Consider the following 21,328-nt stretch of genomic DNA (forward strand, 5'->3'; position numbering starts at 1 on the left):
ACCTCGCACCCCTGCCTCCGCCCTCAGTAATCAGCTGCTGGTGAGAAGACACGCACTCCTGTGCGCAGCGGCTCCCGCGAAGCGGGAGCGGCAAGCCGTGGGATAAAAACTGCCCCAAAGTTCCTACAACAGACAAGTAAGTGACTAGCACTCCGTTCAGCGTCCCAGGGGTTTGCAGGGAAGAGCGCCTTTTGCAGGTTCAGGTGTGCAGGGGGCGGGCCGGCGGGGAGAGCGGACCGGATGGTGAGTCCGTGGTCTTCGCAGGGACTCCTGGGTATTGGAGTCCCTGCACACTCGCAGCCCACGCCTTACCTCGCACCCCTGCCTCCGCCCTCAGTAATCAGCTGCTGGTGAGAAGACACGCACTCCTGTGCGCAGCGGCTCCCGCGAAGCGGGAGCGGCAAGCCGTGGGATAAAAACTGCCCCAAAGTTCCTACAACAGACAAGTAAGTGACTAGCACTCCGTTCAGCGTCCCAGGGGTTTGCAGGGAAGAGCGCCTTTTGCAGGTTCAGGTGTGCAGGGGGCGGGCCGGCGGGGAGAGCGGACCGGATGGTGAGTCCGTGGTCTTCGCAGGGACTCCTGGGTATTGGAGTCCCTGCACACTCGCAGCCCACGCCTTACCTCGCACCCCTGCCTCCGCCCTCAGTAATCAGCTGCTGGTGAGAAGACACGCACTCCTGTGCGCAGCGGCTCCCGCGAAGCGGGAGCGGCAAGCCGTGGGATAAAAACTGCCCCAAAGTTCCTACAACAGACAAGTAAGTGACTAGCACTCCGTTCAGCGTCCCAGGGGTTTGCAGGGAAGAGCGCCTTTTGCAGGTTCAGGTGTGCAGGGGGCGGGCCGGCGGGGAGAGCGGACCGGATGGTGAGTCCGTGGTCTTCGCAGGGACTCCTGGGTATTGGAGTCCCTGCACACTCGCAGCCCACGCCTTACCTCGCACCCCTGCCTCCGCCCTCAGTAATCAGCTGCTGGTGAGAAGACACGCACTCCTGTGCGCAGCGGCTCCCGCGAAGCGGGAGCGGCAAGCCGTGGGATAAAAACTGCCCCAAAGTTCCTACAACAGACAAGTAAGTGACTAGCACTCCGTTCAGCGTCCCAGGGGTTTGCAGGGAAGAGCGCCTTTTGCAGGTTCAGGTGTGCAGGGGGCGGGCCGGCGGGGAGAGCGGACCGGATGGTGAGTCCGTGGTCTTCGCAGGGACTCCTGGGTATTGGAGTCCCTGCACACTCGCAGCCCACGCCTTACCTCGCACCCCTGCCTCCGCCCTCAGTAATCAGCTGCTGGTGAGAAGACACGCACTCCTGTGCGCAGCGGCTCCCGCGAAGCGGGAGCGGCAAGCCGTGGGATAAAAACTGCCCCAAAGTTCCTACAACAGACAAGTAAGTGACTAGCACTCCGTTCAGCGTCCCCTGTCCCCTGATGACATTCTATTTGGAGTTCTATCTAGGCTTAAGGAATCTGGTTTGACTCTAAAAGATGACAAATGCAAATTCAGGGTGAATTCTGTGTATTTTTTGGGGCACACCATTTCTGGGGAGGGTATCAGTCCCAAGATTGATCTGGCGGAGGCTATTCTTCAAGCTCAACCCCCTTCTAATAAGGATCAGGTAAAATCTTTCAATGGGTTATCTGACTATTATTCGAAGTTTATTCCCAATTTTGCTAGCGTGATGCAGCCTATTAGGCTTCTTTTGAAAAAGGGTGCAGTTTTTAATTGGGACAAGGACTGTTAAGGAGCTTTTGAAACGGTAAACACACATTACAACGCATTTTTTACAACGCACTACCATTACAACGGAACTTTTACAACGCAAATACCATTACCACGCATTTATTTACAACGCATGTTTTTACAACGCAGGTACTTTTACAACGCATACCATTACAACGTAAGTATTAGTAAGTATATAATTATATTTAAAATGTTATATGTTAGGTTTTTTTTAAAGGGGTATTTTTAGGGTTCAGGGTCAGTTTTAGGTTTTTGGGTAAAGGGGTATTTTTAGGGTTCAGGGTCAGTTATGGGTTTTTGGGTAATGGGGTATTTTTAGGGTTCAGGGTCAGTTTTGGGTTTTTGGGTAAAGGGGTATTTTTAGGGTTCAGGGTCAGTTTTCAGTTTTTGGGTAAAGGGGTATTTTTAGGGTTCAGGGTCAGTTTTCAGTTTTTGGGTAAAGGGGTATTTTTAGGGTTCAGGGTCAGTTTTCAGTTTTTTGGTAAAGGGGTATTTTTAGGGTTCAGGGTCAGTTTTCAGTTTTTGGGTAAAGGGGTATTTTTAGGGTTCAGGGTCAGTTTTCAGTTTTTGGGTAAAGGGGTATTTTTAGGGTTCAGGGTCAGTTTTCAGTTTTTGGGTAAAGGGGTATTTTTAGGGTTTAGGGTCAGTTTTCAGTTTTTGGGTAAAGGGGTATTTTTAGGGTTTAGGGTCAGTTTTGGGTTTTTGGGTAAAGGGGTATTTTTAGGGTTTAGGGTCAGTTTTGGGTTTTTGGGTAAAGGGGTATTTTTAGGGTTCAGGGTCAGTTTTGGGTTTTTGGGTAAAGGGGTATTTTTAGGGTTCAGGGTCAGTTTTGGGTTTTTGGATAAAGGGGTACAGGGTAAAAATAAAATAAAATTAAATTTAAATTAAATTAATTAAATGAAATTAAATTAAATTAAATTAAATTAAATACAATTACATTACATTATATTAATTTTAAATAATATACAATTAAAAAAAAAATATATACTTACCAATACTTACGTTGTAATGGTATGCGTTGTAAAGGTACCTGCGTTGTAAAAAAATGCGTTGTAAATACATGCGTGGTAATAGTATTGGCGTTGTAAAAGTCCCGTTGTAACGGTATGCGTTGTAAAAACATGCGTTTTAACGTCATATATCCTTTTGAAACTGTTAAGTCTGAGATTGCAAAATGCCAACTTTGGGGCATTTTGATGTGCACAAGAAAACAATTTTGTCTACTGATGCGAGTATACGTGGTTTGCGGGCTGTACTATCTCAACTGGTGGATGGCTCGGAGAGGGTCATTGGATTCGCTTCTCGTTCTTTGAAGGGTGCTGAGGAGCGCTATTCGGTTATAGAGCGTGAGGCTCTGGGTTGTTTTTGGGCCATCAATCATTTCAGATTCTATTTATGGGGTATATCTTTTGTTACACACATTAGTGACGAAATGCACACAAACCTTTGGTGCAGTTGTTCTCTTGCAGAAATGTTGAGTGTACAACTCCAAGGATTAAGAGGTGGGTTGAAGGGCTCATGGAATACAATTTCTGTGTGGAATACTTACCTGGACTTAAAAATATACCTGCTGATTTTCTTTCAAGATCGCCCCTTGATAAGTTGGTTGTGTGCGATTCTGAGTCTCCAGGTGTTTCATGGGTAAGTGAGTCAGCATTGAATGAAGTAGAATGGAAGGATAGTTTTTCAAGTGATCCGGCCAGAGATTTTGTTTTGGAATCCACGGTTAGTGGATGGCCTGTTTTGAAAGAGGTTCCTGATCCTGCTAAGGGTTATTGGAATGTAAGGGATGAGTTGAACATTGTTCAGGGTGAATTGTTCAGAGGCGACAGGTTGATTCCTCCTTTTGGGATGAGGGAGAAGATAATAAATTTGGCACATGAGGGACATCTTGGTCGTAGTCTCACGAAGGCGAGAGTCAGGGAATCATATTGGTGGCCTGAATTAGACGGTGAAGGTGAGACTGTTGTAAGAGACTACAGTATTTGTGCTGGTAATTATAAGTCCAGAAAAGTGAGCACCACCCCTCTCTCCCCTGTTGCCATACCTGAGCATCCTTGGACTAAGGTGGCTGTGGATATAGTTGGACCTTTTGAGAAGCTAGCTCCTTCTGAGAGGTTTGTTGTTGTTTTAGTAGATTATACATCGAAGTGGTTGTCTGCTTCTTGTATGGGTTCTGTGTTGAGCAGGAACGTTATTGAGTTTTTGAAGGATGCTATTACTTGCGAAGGGGTTCCTGACATCCTGGTTTCTGATAACGGTGTTCAATTCACTTCACAGGAAATGGCTGACTTTTTGAGAGATTTATCCATCACCCACCATAGAACTGCTCTTTATTCTCCGCAGGCAAATGGTTTAGTGGAGAGCATGAATAGGCTAATTAGAGCTTGTGCTCAGACTGCTTTGGAAAAGAGGCTCCCATTTAAACCGATTCTCAGGGGGAAACTGTGGGCACTAAGGAATACTCCTAATAGCGTGACTGGTTTGTCACCTTTTAAGAAACTGAAAGGAAGGGTTGCTGGTTCTAAGCTTAATCCTTTGTGGCTGTCGGTGAAGGATAGGAGATGTGTGGTCAATGATTGGAAGTTGAAGAATTATCAAGAGAAGTACAAGCGGAGTTTCGAGTATGTCTCATTTATCAAGGTGTGCAGAGGGTGGTGGAGTTGTGAAACTTAGTTCTGATGGTTTTGTGAATCAAAAATGTTTTAATCATTTAACACAGAATGTTCCTTTCCACAGCACTAGCACTAGAACAAGAAGACCTCCTTTGTATTTTACAAGATTACTGTTCTAAGTGAATCTTTTGTGTTTACAAGACCATTGTTTTATCGACTTTCTCCATTTTCTTTCTTTTGCATTCTTTATCTTTTCCTGTGTTATTTACATTGTTTTTTCTTGTTTCTTTTTCATGAATATTTCATCTTATGTCTTTTGTTATTATAATAAGGGAGATGTGTTGTATCTTTACCTTTAATGGTGTACATTCCTTGCTAGGAATGTCATTATGTCATGGGTTGGAATGTGATGATTTGAGGGTTGGACAGTTGTAACTTGGACCTGGACTGAACGACTTGCCTCCCTGTTGGGCGTAATTAAACTACTTAAATATCACTTGGTGATGTGTGGATCTTTATATTAGGTTGTTGTTCTTTTTTTTTAATTGTGGCGGTCGATATAGCGCCTCATCGCCACCCATAGACTCAATATGGATTACCTGATGCCGGTGTTGCACTTATTTTTGTTGTAGAAGCGGATGCAGCATACCGCTTTGAGGTGTTTTATTCTTGGGTCACCTTTCTGGTGGTGGATGAAACAGATAAATTATTTCATGAATAAACTGCCACAGCCCTTCTTCAAGCTTATCAACCATATAGTACTCTTGAGGTTCCGCTCATGGCTTGGCAACAGCAAATTTGGTTTAATGGCGCTCTTCCTCACCCAATAACTCTGTACCATTTAGGTCCTTTATCGATAGATGGGGCCACGTGGCCCATTTTGGCTGGGTATACCTCACACCACGTCGTCTGACAACAGCAACGCTTGCAGAACTGCGCGTGTTACATACGTCTCTAATACGCTTGGATAGAGCTGTTATACAGTCCATGTCGCGCAACTTCCAGGTAGGACCCCCTGGCATTGCTGAGCAACCTGCGGGTCCTGGTGGTGTGACCATCAGTCCCCTTATGGTTAATTCAGTGACGGGCAAGCATCCATAGAATAAGGATGAGTTCCCTTATTAGGTGGCTGAGAAATTTGTACAAATAGACGCTGTTTTTCCAAATACCAGTCATGTGGAGACGCACAGGATCTTAACTGTAAGTTTGCCTAAAGACTTACTTTCTGATTTAGCTGATTGAAACACCTGGGGCAAGGTGTTTGCAGCAGTATATTCGAAGTGTTTCGGCATTTCCTCCATGACCATACTTTCCTCCGTAATCAAGCATGCTCAAGATGAACATGGAGCCAAAGTAGATGTAAAGTTGAGAATGAGATTGGTGGGGGTGTTCAACGTGGTTGCTGATATGAACCTTGCTAATGTCAAGGGTGATATGGTAAGCTTTCAAATGGCAAACCGCTTGGAGGCTGCCCCAGATGCAGACAAGCCACGCGAAATGTCAAACATTTTTGCAAAATCTTACATAACCATAGGCCACAATAGTCTGGGAGTTAAGCCTTTTACTCAAATGCAAACATAATCTTAAACACAACAAAAAGCCCAGTCTGATAAAGATGGGCGTCTGTTCTTTCCTAAAAAATACTAGAAGAACAAGAAACTGTGGCAGCAACAGCAGAAGCAAGGTTTGCGTGCTGGTTCACCAACACCTGAGTCTTCTGAGTGTACTTATGACTTGCGCGACCGCACAAAATTTTAGACTACTGACAGATTTCAGGTCCCCAATCAGCACTCTCCTCATTCTTTACAGGACCCATCAGGCTCTTAAATTGGTAGAGGTGAACGCCAGGATCGTGGTAAAAGTCAACCTGCGCCACATCGACAGGATCAGCCTCCACAATTTGATGTTAAAGGAAAACATGGAGATCTGCCTTGTTTTCGACCCCTGTTTCAAAAGAAAAAGGTTGCTGCTTTAACAGTGAGATATCTCTCAGACGGTGAGAATGCGACTCCTGGATCGGACATGGGGAGGTTCTCTGCTAGACAGCGCAGCAGAGGTTACCATAGTGCGGGAGGCTCTGCGTCCCTGTCTGGAGGCGACAGCAACTGATGCATTCATTACAGTAGAGACAGGAGATACCTGGCTTTCCCCCCCGGATAGGCTCTATGAGATTATTTTCCTAATTGAAGATGATACACCTCGTCCACTCAAGGTGGTTTTCTGGGAGAAACTAACCTCCTCGTATGACATTTTGTTAGCGGAGGCAGATTTTTCGCGTTTTGTCCCTGAGAAGCGTGTAAAGGCTCTCACAGTGGAGTGGGCTTTGGCCGTTGCCCCGGCGGTGTACCATAAACAGGTGGGTTAGGATGTTGATTTACTGGCCCAGGAGACACCTTTACAATCCATGCCACACCCACAACCTCAATATCCAATCAGGCGTGAAGCAAAGGCTCACGTTTGTGACATTCTAACACAGTTAGAGTATCAAGGAGTGATTGAATCATGTACATCACCGATGAATAATCCTCTTTACGGTATTGAAACCTGACGGTTCACATTGGATTGTTTTAGATTACCAAAATTTGAATAGTCATTGTCTCACTTTTGCCGTGCAGAACACACATAGCTCTGCGCTGGTGAACAATCTGGTTCGCAAAAAATACAAAACTACACTGGACATTTCCAATGGTTTCTACAGTCATAATCTCGCTCCTGAGAGCCGTGACTTGACAGCATTTACCGCCGTTGGAAATCAGGAAAAATATATACATTTGCCTATGGGGTATACAAATAGCCCCGGGGCATTTGAGGCACGTGTCGTGTCTTTGGTACACGACATAGACCCAGATGCGTTCTCGTACATTGATGACATTTACTGCAATGGACAACGAACTTATGCCGCAACTTGTCAGAGTTGACAGAGTTATTTCTTCCTTTGCTGACTATGGATACAAGTTACATTTTGCAAACTCGCACATCGCCTTTTTTGGCGGTACTTTTTTTGGGCTACATGCTCAATAACTAAGGCAAGGGGCAAACCCCCCCACTTCTTGGAGAAATGTGCACAGTTGCAACCCCCTTCTACACTGAAGAAACTTCAGTCTTTGCTGGGATTTTTGAATTTTGGAAGGGCATACATTCCCGATTATGCCTAGCATATGAAACCGCTTTATGCATTGATACAACCCACATATTCTTCTGCCAGCTGGCTTCCGGAACATACCTCTATCTTACAATATTTGCAATCTGAGATGATTGCAACTAACTACTTGTTGACACGTGATAACACCGCAAACCTGGTGAGACGTATAGTTACAGGGACGGTGGGTTTCACTTACGTGACGTTCGATGGGGGAGACACAATACTTATTGCATACAAGTCACATAGCATCGTGCAGCACATACTCTTGGTAATTCTTTGGCTGACGAAGCTGCCAAATCAGCAGTAGCCATGTATTCCGTAGCAGCAGTTACAAGGTCCATGACTAAAATGGATAATAATATTCTGGCAGGAGTGGCAGCTATAAGGGAGGGAACTGATTATCCTCACTGTTTCCCTTCGAAATAGTCTTACCATATAACTCCCGAACAGGTTTCCTATGCTATGATTCCTTCCGTTGGGGATTGGCTGATTTCCAAGTTTGGACCACAGACTTGCTCTGATCAAAGCAGCACACGAGGGCATTACATCAGTGCATGCCGGTGTGTCAGTGACGGTCTTGATTTTGCAGCAATGTTACTGGTGGCGTGGTTTATATAAATAGACGCATAATTATGTACTTTCTTGTGACCTTTGTGAACAATTTTAACCGTCTACGGTCACACGCCCACCTCAAACACATCTGTGTATTTCTAATCAACCTTTTGGCTGTGTGTATCTTGATCACTGCGGTCCACTCTCTTTTGATACTGCGTATAAATATATATTTGTTGCAGTTAATTCATGCACTAGATTCCTTTGGGTTTGGCCACAACACAGTGCTGATGCTCGAAATGTCATCAGGTTCTTGCGTTTCTTTGTCGGAATGTTTGCCTGTGGCACCTTCCGTTCTTAATAAGGTCCAGCATTCGCCTCTACTGTGTACCAGGATGGAATTAAGTCATTGGGGGTGCTTGTGCAGTTTTAGTCTCCATACAGGCCTGAGGGCAATACAATTGTGGATCGAATGAACCGCGATTTAAAGCAATCTTTGACAGCTAGAGTCTTAGGTACTGGCACGAACTGGCTGGCACACTTGTATTGGGTTCAACGTGCACTTAATAAACTCATTAGAAGATCTCTAGGTGGGCAGACCCCATACAAAATGCTCTTTGGCATTTAAATGGTTGTGCCAGATCTTGATGGTCTTGACGTTGTGGTGGCTGCCGCAACTTTTGACGTAGATAATCATGCTACTGTGTTACAGGATCTACAAAAGACCTGTGACAGCTATGCAACTGAACATTTACCCTCTTCCACTGATGCAGCACTGCTGATTCTAGTTGCCAGCTGGCTTCCCAAAATCGGAGATCTGGTACGAGAAAAGCGGGAGAATAAAAACAAATTTGGTCCCTCTTATCATGGACTGGTTCCAGTGCTTGGACTGAAGGATACTCAGTAGTCATTTTACCACCTTTATCTGGTCCAAAAGACAACAGATACATCTCAGTAGACAATTTCAAATTACACCGTGTGGCCGATTTTGAATAGTATCACGCCTTCTTTTCGTGCAACGCAATTTCATTGGCTCCACTGACTTCATCCTCTTCCACTGGTCCTCGTGCGGCTAAGGAAGTGATGGACACTGTAATTTACATTTCACCCATCCAACTTATATCTTCCAATGCGGACGTTGAGTATACATATCCTACAGATGAGTCCATTGGTGAGGTGCCGACCATTCCTCAACAACATCAGGTGGACCCGGCACTGCCACTTCTGGCTACTAGAACTACAACTGGTTACTTTGGAGATCATGTCAGCTTCTCTTCTGACTCATCCTCCTCGACATCCAGTTTGGCAGTCCCACCGACTAAATTATTTTCTTTTCCTGGTTCAAAAAGACTTACCTGGTCCCTCCATGGACCTACATTTGGTTGGTGCTGATCCTGATTATCCTCTTCATGTCAATTGGATTTGTGACTGTGTTCTTTTTACTCATCAATGGTCATTATTTGCCAGAACGCTCTCCTGTGAACTTGGACGATGGAATCCTGGCCCCTCACACATTGTACCATATCATGAAACGTGATCAGACACTTGTGAACATTTCAGCATTCTCAGTTGCAGATGGCATTGTTTGACAAAGTAGCCTTCAGAATTCACGGTCTGACCGAGTAACTCAGGGTACCATACATGTTTTGCGTCTCATTAGGAGATGTGGTGACATGGGACATACTTTCTGATGATTGGGACGGGCAGACAGTACATTCATTGTTTTCATATTTAAAATATTATGCTGCTTTTGATGCTGAAGATTTGTATTTAAACTCTGCCAATTATGCTGATCTTTTTTGGTATCAACATTATGGGCATAATTTTTTGCACAAAACAAAGATGTTAAGACCTGTTCTTAATTACCGTTCAGTGACTAAATATCGAGGGACAGAATATCGACTGTCCAGAATATCGATTTAAAAATATCGAGGGACAGAACATAGAATCCCTATCAACAAACAGGTAAGTACTAAAATATCGAATACAAAATGTTGATAGTTAAAATATAGTTAACTAAAATATCAAATTTTTTAAATGTTTTAAAAATAATATAAAAGTAATTAAATAATAAACACAATTAATTAAAACATAGTTAAAACAATGTAAAACAGCTTAACATGTAGAAATAATAAATGTTATGTTACAAAACATAATTTTTTGAAAACATATATTTACTTATTAATATTATAAACTAATTATTAATCTTAATTATGAAATATTTAAAATAGTATCAAAAATATATTTACATATATATAAATAAACCTATTATATAAAAAATAAAACAAAATATTATATAGTACTTTAAATAATTAAAGTAATACTTCTTATGTTAATTAATAATTTACACTACATTAAATATAACAAAACTAAAAACATTACATAGCTAAGAGAATAAAATTAGTATTCACACTCCAACAAGTGCAAAAGTAGAGAATTTGTTGGATAGCGGGTGGGTACAAATTACTATTCCCACTCCAGTGAGTGCAACAGTAGGGAAAGTGTTGAATAGCGGGTGGGTAAAAATTACTATTCCCACTCCAGTGAGTGCAACAGTAGGGAAAGCATTGGATAGCGTAGGGGTAAAAATTACTATTCCCACTCCAGTGAGTGCAACAGTTGGTAAAGTGTTGGATAGCGGGTAGGTATTTACACTCCAACAAGTGAAAAAGTAGGAATTTGTTGGATAGCGGGTGGGTACAAATTACTATTCCCCCTCCAGTGAGTGCAACAGTAGGGAAATCGTTGGATAGCGTAGGGGTAAAACTTACTATTCCCACTCCAGTGTGTGCAACAGTAGGGAAAGCAATGGATAGCATAGGGGTAAAAATTACTATTCCCACTCCAGTGAGTGCAACAGTAGGGAAAGCATTGGATAGCGTAGGGGTAAAAATTACTATTCCCACTCCAGTGAGTGCAACAGTAGGGAAAGTGTTGGATAGCGGGTAGGTATTTACACTCCAACAAGTGCAAAAGTAGGAATTTGTTGGATAGCGGGTGGGTACATATTACTATTCCCTCTCCAGTGAGTGCAACAGTAGGGAAATCGTTGGATAGCGTAGGGGTAAAACTTACTATTCCCACTCCAGTGAGTGCAACAGTAGGGAAAGCATTGGATAGCGTAGGGGTACAAATTACTATTCCCACTCCAGTGAGTGCAACAGTAGGGAAAGTGTTGGATAGCGGGTAGGTAAAATTTACTATTCCAACTCCAGTGAGTGGAACAGTAGGGAAAGCGTAGGATAGCGGGAGGGTAAAAAATACTATTCTCACTCCAGTGAGTGCAACAGTAGGGAAAGCATTGGATAGGTAGGGGTGAAAATGACTATTCCATCTTGAAGGAGTGCAACAGTAGGGAAAGTGTTGGATAGCGTAGGAGTAAAAATTACTATTCCCACTCCAGAGAGTACAACAGTAGGGAAAGAGTTGGATAGCGTTGGATAGCGTAGGGGTAAAAATTACCATTCCTGCTTCAGTGAGTGCAACAGTAGGGAAAGAGTTGGATAGCGTAGGGGTAAAAATTACTATTCCCACTCCAGTGAGTGCAACAATAGGGAAAGCATTGGATAGCGTAGGGGTAAAAATTACTATTCACACTCCAGAGAGTTCAACAGTAGGGAAAGTGTAGGATAGCATAGAGGAATAATTTAGTAGGCCCAGTCCTACAATTTAATGAAAATTAATTTAAAAAAATATATATTTAAATTTGATTTACTTCTCACTATTTTACACTATAAACGTCACCTCCAATAATCTAAAATATGAATAATTAATTAACATGTAAATATTTAGCTAATCAATCAATATTAATAAAAATGTATTTTCAAGTATTTTAATAAACACCATCCTCCCCTATAAACACTCACAGACTCCGCAAAAACGTACACAATTTACATATTTATCAATTGATTAAACACTTTTATTAATAAAGTTTTAAATATTTAATAATACATTAATTAACGTTATTAGCTAAAATAATTATTAACCAAAAAATTATTAATTAATAAATGATTATTCTTTTTTGTTTAAATTACATTACTTCCCACCCTATTCTCCTATAAACTCACAACCCTCTACAGAACTAATATATGCAAAAATGCATTACGAATATTAAATATTAACCATAACTTTATTAATTAATATTTTTTTATATTTTTTATTTTAATTAAATTACTTCCCACATTATTCCCCTATAAACCCACAACCTACTACGGAACTAATATACACAAAAATGAATTAACATATAATTCGTTATCTTAAAAAAAATTGTAACACATTAAAAAACATATTATATATACTTTTAACACATATACTAACATACAATATCATTTTTTTTAAAAATCGATATAATGGCATTCTATATTATGACATTCTATATTACAACATACTATATAATGACATTCGATATTACTTACCTATGTGTCAATATTATTTCCAACTATATTTGGGCCGATTTCAATGTCGGACGGACTCAGGTCCGTCCGACATCGGTCAGGAGCCGTAACCGACCGACCTGCTGTCATCGGTTACGGCCCTGCGAGTACGATAAGACCGAACAGGGTTCAGTCGCACTCATATACTTCACAATGCAAGCATGCATTCTGAGCGGAATGCATGCTTGCATTGTGAAAAGCAGGGGTGCAGTTCATCCCTAGACCCTGTGGCCAGCACCCCAAGTTGCCTGTTACCGGGTGCAGGATCCACAAAGGGGCACCATAGGTGCCCCCAGGCTGCCATTTGGCAGCCTCACACCCATGGGGGCCCTACTGGGGGACCCCAAAGACAGTTTCCGACTGCCTTTTTGGCCCGGAAAAACCGGCACAAAAAGGCAGTGAAAAACTACCATTATACACCCTCGGTCGCAAACAGGCAGCTGGGGGAGTACTGAGGGATTTCCGGACGGCGGACGGGCTCTGCGAGCCTGTCGTCCCCAATCCTGAAATACGAGTCATATTCCTTTCCGACCAAGCCCATCAGAATGGCTCGGTCGGAAAGAAATCCGGGCGACACATTCCGGTTTGGTCGGAAGGGCTCCGACCATCATTCGGAGCCCTTCAGACCGATAACGGAATCCGCCCCTATGTTGTGTCCATTCTATATCCTGTCCTTTCGATATTTTTCATTTGATATTATGTCCTCTCGATATTTTGTATTCTATATTTCGGGTGTTTACCCTTAATTATACTCAATGGGAACATTGTCCTTCTCCTGTACAAGGGAGTTCTAAAACTCTTCGAAATAAGTTCACTTATTTTACAGATTATGACACGTGTAATCCGGAATCCTATTTCTTTAAACTACAATTGTCTTCTCAGTCCAAATTTATATTGACCCATACTAAATTGATTCACACAAACTCATTTAGGACTAAATTAGCTACACAGGGTTATGATCATTGGAAAGAGACAGTTGATTTAAAATCAATCTGGGGCACAGAGCCTTGGCAGGTTCAGGGAACTGAGGCTTTACATCGTGCCTGCCTGATCCCATCTCAAATTTTGTTTTTAAATGACACAGTGTACCAAATAACTTGTTGATGCATTACAAGCTTTGTTTCGGAACAAGACTAAGCATGGGAGAAATCTGCAAAATCGCGGTCCGTGAAATCATGCGAAAGCGAATTAGCGATCCGCATAATTCGCGAATTCGTGCGAAATTGTGAATTTTGGGTTTTTTGCGTGTTCGCGGGGCTTTTTGCGTGTTCGCGGGGCTTTGTGCATGTTGCGAGCCGCTTGCACGGCGAAGTTACCCATGCGGTTGTGTATGGGCACAGCACCCTCTGGTTCACCACTGCCACCCTCTGGTTAAGCACTGTCACCCTCTGGTTCACCACGCCACTCTCTGGTTCACTACTGCCACCCTCTGGTTCACCACTGCCACCCTCTGGTTCACCCCTGCCACCCTCTGGTTCAGCACTGTCACCCTCTGGTTCAGCACTGTCATCCTCTGGTTCACCACTATCACCCTCTGGTTCACCCCTGTCACCCTCTGATTCACCACTGCCACCCTCTCGTTCACCACTGCCACTCTCTGGTTTACCAATGCCACCCTCTGGTTCATAACTGCCACCCTCTTGTTCATCACAGCACCCTCTGGTTCACCACTGCCACCCTCTGGTTCATCACTGCCACCCTCTGGTTCATTACTGCCACCCTCTGGTTCACCACTGCCATCCTCAGGATCATCACTGCCACCCTCTGGTTCATTACTGCCACCCTCTGGTTCATCACAGCACCCTCTGGTTCACCAGTGCCACCCTCTGGTTCATCAATGCCACCCTCTGGGTCACCACTGCCACCCTCTGGTTCATCACTGCCACCCTCTGGTTCATCACAGCACCCTCTGGTTCACCACTGACACCCTCTGGCTCACCCCTGCCACACTCAGGTTCAGCACTCACCACTGCCACCCTCTGGTTCATCACAGCACCCTCTGGTTCACCCATGCTGCCACCCTCTGGTTCAGCACTCACCACTGTTACCCTCTGGTTCATCACAGCACCCTCTGGCTCACCACTGTCACCCTCTGGTTCATCACTGCCACCCTCTGATTTGCCACTGCCACCCTCTGGTTCACCAGTGCCACCCTCTGGATCATCACTATCCCCCTCTGGTTCATCACTGCCACCCTCTGGTTCATCACAGCACCCTCTGGTTCACCACTGCCACCCTCTGGTTCATCACTGCCACCCTCTGGTTCATTACTGCCACCCTCTGGTTCGCCACTGCCACCCTCAGGATCATCACTACCACCCTCTGGTTCATTACAGCACCCTCTGGTTCACCACTGTCACCCTCTGGTTCACCATTACCACCCTCTTGTTCATCACTGCCATCCTCTGGTTCATCCCTGCCACACTCTGGTTCATTACTGCCACCCTCTGGTTCACCACTCTCACCCTCTGGTTCATCACTGCCACCCTCTGGTTCATCACAGCACCCTCTGGTTCACCACTGACACCCTCTGGTTCACCTCTGACACCCTCAGGTCACCCTCAGGTTCAGCACTCACCACTGCCACCCTCTGGTTCATCAGAGCACCCTCTGGTTCACCCCTGCTGCCACCCTCTGGTTCAGCACTCACCACTGCCACCCTCTGGTTCATCACAGCACCCTCTGGTTCACCACCGTCACCCTCTGGTTCACCACTGACACCCTCTGGTTCACCCCTGCCACCCTCTGGTTCAGCACTCACCACTGCCACCCTCTGGTTCATCACAGCACCCTCTGGTTCACCACTGTCACCCTCTGGTTCACCACTACCACCATATTGTTCACCACTGTAGATTATGGTGGGGAAAGCACACCTTCCCAGCCTCAACTGAGATGAATTAATTTGGTGCTGGTTAATGTGTCACTGAATTTGAGCTTCAAGTCTGGCACGTGCTTCCTTAGCTGTAAGTGCTTCCTGTTGCAGTTTAATTTTTATAGGAGCATTGTGCCATACTTGTAACTATTCTCTGACCCTGCTTTGAGGGTCAGAGCAGGGTCACAGAATAGTTGCAAGTAGGCAAATGAACTCTGGAGGGGCCCCTCAGGAAGCACTACAGGGAATAGTTACAAATTAGCTTGAACTTTTGCACCTGCTAAGTGCTTTCAGTTTTCCAAAATTCGTTTTTCTGCCATTTTGCGACATTCGCGGGGCGCGAATTAGTGCGAAATCGAACTTGCAATCCGCGAATTCGTGCAAATTTGCGGATTTCTTTTTTTTTTTGCGTGTTCACGTGTTTTTTTGCTTATTCGCGGACCGCTTGCAGCGCACCGACCCTGAGGTTGCCCATGCGGTCGTATATGGGCGCGGCCATCTTGTTTGCGTGACGTGTTTCTGTTTCCGGGCGCTAGTTGCATGCTCGCGTTGTATGCGACGCGCGATTACGTGTTCGCTGGCGTTTTCGCGTGCTCGCAAGGGAAATATCGCGCAAACTTACCCACGTGGTCCTCAATGGGTGTGGCCACCTTGTTTTTCATTCATTGCTATGGTTCTGTGCATGCTTTCTAATCCTCCTTTCATCTGTGCAATCCTTTGTTTCTTTGGACTTTTTTTGATCTTTTCTACTCTATATCTATCCCTCTTTTTTTCTAGATCTATATTTTGTGTTTTTTTCAACTTTTCGTTACTTTTAAAGCTACTTTAAAAAAAAAAAATGTACTTTACTTTTTCCCTATTCTTTCCTTTTTTTCTTTTCTTTCTGCTGTACAGGACCAGGGCAAAGTGAGCCGGGAAGGAGAAGGGGAAGGGTCCCATACCCCGTAGCCGGCTCCCAAGCGGGCGATTGCGGGGGGAGAACGTCACAGTCCGGGAGATCTTTAGCATGGAGGAGGTGGCCGCACTGATTTTTTATGTCTAGCGCCGCCTCGCCAAGACCATCGCGGCAGGCGGCAGGATCGCTGGCGGGTACGGGCTCCGGAGCGTCGGAAGCTGTGGGAGAAGGTGTGCCGGGCCATGTACAAACACTCTTGGATCCGGCACACCTACAACCAGGCCACGCACCGGTGGTCCGACCTCCTGGACCGTAAACGCGACCTGCTCGACCTGCTAGGCGTCGAGATCACCGGGCTTGGTGAGTAGTAGTAGCTATTAAATCACTACTCTGTTTTCTCCTGCTCTATGTGTTATCATATTTCACATTTTTTGTTTGTTTCCGAAGAGCAATAATGCTGCCGATTACATTGTAGGTAAATTATGTTTCAAAATGTTCTGTGATTGCATTTCAGGTGCACTGCTCTCCTCCTCAGTGGCGGTGCTACTATGCTTATTTGTTTTCGATTTTTTGTGTTCATTTCATTGGCCTGAGTAATTTTGTATGAGTCTACTTTACAGAACTGCGTAATGCTAGACACCAAGGGGCAGATTTACAATTACTGGCGCATCCCTGCAAATTAGCAGGGATGCGCCGGTAATTGTGCGCCACGCCTCCACCACCCGTGGTGCGCCGCATTTACAATGCGGTGCCCCATGGGGCAAAACCAACTTAGAAGCGTCACGCATTTGTGCCCTAAAGTCAGCGCATTGCTGGAGTTGCATCGCAACCACGATGCAGCTAAAGCAATGCTCTTGGGTGCCCTATCTCCCCAATGCTGCGTCAAGCTGTATATCTGCTTCAAGCAGCCGCAGGGTTTAGAGTGACGCAGCATTGGCCTAAAAGTGACTGAGTGAAATATTGTAGATTTCACTCAGCCACTTTTAGAATGCGTTCCTGCGTAGGAACGCCCTCCCTTGCGCCGGAACGCCCCCTGATGGCGCAGGGCTTTACAACGTGATGCATCTCCCAGATGCGTCACGTTGTTAATATACCCCACACCATGGTGCCTCTTTTGCGCTGCCGCTGCATCACAAAAGTCACGCAACGACGGAGCAAAAGAGCCGCAAGGGACTTGTAAATCTGCCCCTAGAGACTCAAGTCCAGTCCTTCCTTTGTACACCTGCCACTAATAAGAGTGGTGGTGGATTGATAGTTTGAGTCTTTTAATGACTGGTTATGTAGTAGGAAACTTACTTTTTAGTGTTCTCACTGGTCTGCAATCACGATGGACTTTGTCACTTCGCATGCTGCGGAGTGCTGCCTGCCAGTCATAGTCGAACCTTTTTGTAGTTGGTTTAGTGAGTTACATATCTTTCCAAGTCGGCGGTCCGCGAATCCAGCAATACTAATATCCTAGTAGACCACACCAGATAGGTCAATAAATGTAGTGCAATTGTTGTCTATTTGCTATTTCCCCAAAATAATTTGTTATTGTTCTTTTGAAATGTTTGATTTAGTTGACAACAATCATCCATGTTTGGGTATTTCTTTCATGTTGTACATCAGCTCCCCCCTTGGGCATGAGGACAGAAGGAAGAGGAGGTAGCGGCGTCGGCGGACGAGGACCAGGAAGGCCAGGCTCGGTCCGGTGAGGGCTCCTCTGCTGGCCCCAGTAAGTTTTCATGTTAATATTAATAATTATACTTCCCTACCTTTTAGAGTACCTATTTTTTACTAATGTTCCTCATTCGATTTTTCCTATATCGTCTTTGATCTTCTTGGAGACTGTTTCTAAATTCTTATCCTGCCTCTACTATGACTCCCTGTGGTACTACTAGGTAATTATTATTAGTCTGTCTGTGTAGCTAACTAAGCTTGCACAGTTGGCAAAAGGTGTTAAGCGAAACTCCCATTCTATTCATCAATAGCTCTATGCACTGAGTGCAGTCCTCTGGTTTGTCCATAATGTCTTTTGAAGTCTTCTAAATGTTTATGCTTTGACAATTCCCAACAAGAAACTGTCAATGACCACCAAGAAAGAATAAGATACTAGTTTACTTTTTGATTGAATAGGAGGACAATCCATACTACTATTGTTGCAGGGACAATTCTGCACAAACTGAACTATGGACACTAAATAGTGCATTGTTCATCAATTATAATAGGCGCAGTTAGACTTTCCACATACCTCAGTCATAACAGAATTTGAACCCCCCATCTCCTTACTGACTAGTTAGTGTGACAGAGTCCTTTAGCTCCCTAATTCATGGATGAGTGATCCCCAATGATGATTATCCAACCCAGGACATAAGACTACGGAGTCAGAGTCCTGAACTGTCAGAGCCACGGACTCATGCTTGCAAATTGCAAACCCTTTCGCTCACTCACTCATGACTAAAAACCACAGAGTCTATGTAAGTTTTAAAGCTTTATTAAAAGTAAAAACATTTATTAAAATCAAGTTCATCATACAACATAAACGGTGGATTGAAAATGGAAAAGTGCTTACTGATTTCACACATTAATTGTGAGCGAGCCCTCACCTGGTTGGAACTTCAAATCTTCTTTGTGGTGCTGAATCGTTGATGACTCCGTCCTAGTGATGATGATCTGATGTTGCTCTTGTTTTTAGAAGGGAAGCTTCTGTCTGTTATGAGAAAAACGGTGCATGTTAAAAAGCAAGCATTCATCAGTTGTGCCAAAAACTGTAGCAAGACAAGCAACACCCTTCCCTGAAAAAAAGTGCAATTTTTAGTTTTGAATAGACAGTCACTAATTATTACATTTGTTTGTGTAGTCGTAGTGACATTTTTTCATTCCTAGACAAAATAGTAGGGAGTGGTGTATATGGCATCTAAGAATCTGAAATGTATTTTCTAGGCGGAACATCGGCACAACCATCCACCGGTGCCGGGGCCAGCGCGGAGGTGGGCACTCTTGGGGCGGAGGCGGTGCAACAGCCAGCGGAAGCTGCTGTGGGGGATGCCACGGTAGTGGCGGACAGTGGTAAGCTATTATATTCCTTACTTATTGAGATAGCAGACTGCGGAGTGTGCTCTCTGCACGGGTGTATATGTTGTTCAGTACAAGTATACAATACTGTTAAGAAGACTTACAAATTTAGAACTAAGTTTTTATTAACCAGGTAGCAGCCTCCTCTAAATTGACTTCAACTCAGCTGTGAAAGTTTTTTTGAGAATCCAAGTCAGATCAGAGATGAACTTAATGGATGGGATGAACGAAAAGGGAAAGAAGGGTGTAAGTAAGTGTGGAAGGACGAGCGAGTTAAAATTAATGATGATTGGCAAAGAATGATACGTGTTTTTCAATGCTGCCCGAGGTGGCTGGGTATATGATGCATGGCCGGTTGAAGGATGAAGCAATGATGGGTGGAAGGAGAAAGGAAAGAGGACTACCTGGGTGGGTGAAACAGAAACTGTATGTGTGCGCAATATATCCTTTGGTTGAAATTCAAATGCAAGTCAAGCACGGATGCATGGCTTGCGGTTTCCAAAATAAAATGAAAATGTTGTTTTCCTGTGAGAAAAAGTAAGATTTGTCCACTTGAGACATTAAGAAGAATGATTGACATTTACTTTGAATGGATGGATGCCTGGATCATGGTACTATCTGACTCATAGATAGCATATGTGCATGTAAAGAGAGTAGACGGTCACTGGATGAACTAAGTGTTACTTTGAAGAGCATGTAACACCGCACCCGCACGTCCGTTCCAGTGTAGGAAAGGCAAGGAAAAGAAGTTGTAATTTTTCTGAATACTACCATGAATAGTAGCAGTACTTTGTATTGCAAGCACAGCATATATCCGGCGATTACGGGGGCCACTCACTACCTCTGTTAATAATTTTAGTACAACCCTGTCATTCATGTGTGGCATATCAGTGTTCACTCAATAAAAAACAAAGCACTTAAAGTCATCCCATATGTAATCAAATACATATCCTGTGAAGGGATAGATAATCATATTATTTATTTTCTTCATTTTCCTTTTCTAGTAGTCATTGGCACTGTAGGGTGAAATTTAAATTAATTAAGCAGTAGCCCTTGTAACAGAGTATTCTCAGTGCCACCCGTCATAGAAAAGTAAGAGCTTCAGCACCTGCATGTACTGGACTGGTACAGTAACGCAAACCCGTGTCATCATGGCGTGCATCTGTTTTTCTCGGGTGCAAGTTGACTGCGCTGGCATTATGCCGGCTTCCAGAAGTTTACGTACTAATTTCGCTAAACAAGAGAGAAGAAGAATAAGACTGGTGTATTGTCATAGTCGACTCTAATGTAGTGAGTCCATAGTGCTCATAGAAATGATTCCTGAAACTCCCACTAATGTTAGAGCAAGGCTGAAGAAGTGGGAGGTTAGATAGATACAGGCCACAAATGTTATGTACTGTGCTTGCAAGTTGCTATTTCTACTGTGACACAACTTTCTGCTGAAATATTTTGTGTTAATCTTAAAGAGCAGTGGTTACAGACTATGTTTTTCTTTCTTCATATAGATGCTCCTTCCAAACTGTCACAGAAGGAGCTGGCTAGACGGGCCCGGCAACGGAAACTGGAGGCACCTGTCGACAAATATTGGCGGCTGGTGGCCCAGGAGGAGGAGGAAACGCAGTCGCAGACCACCACAACATCCACAGAGACAGCTGCATCCTCCTCCGCTCTCCCTGGGTCAGCCAGTCAGCGCAGGCCTCCAGCGGTACGGAGCCGTGGTACCGCAGCCACCCGCCACCGCCAAGCAGCAAAAAAAAACAGCTGCCCCCACAGCAGGTGCAAGGCACGCATGCACCGCCTAACCCTCAGGGTGTCCTACCTTGAGCAGGAGCAGAAGAAACTAAGAATCCTGCTCAAGAACCTCCGCAAGGAGCATGACCACCTGGCCCAAAAAGTACGCCGCTGCCAGCATTAGAGAAGGAGAGACTGTCCCTTGCCCCTTTTTTAAAGACTTTTGGGGGGTGGGAATTGGGAGTTGGGTTTTTTGGACTTTGGGGACTTTTTATTTCACGGACATTCTTTGGGGTTAGGGAGGG

Source organism: Lissotriton helveticus, chromosome 3_1 (genome assembly GCF_964261635.1).
Source record: "Lissotriton helveticus chromosome 3_1, aLisHel1.1, whole genome shotgun sequence".
NCBI lineage: Eukaryota > Metazoa > Chordata > Amphibia > Caudata > Salamandridae > Lissotriton > Lissotriton helveticus.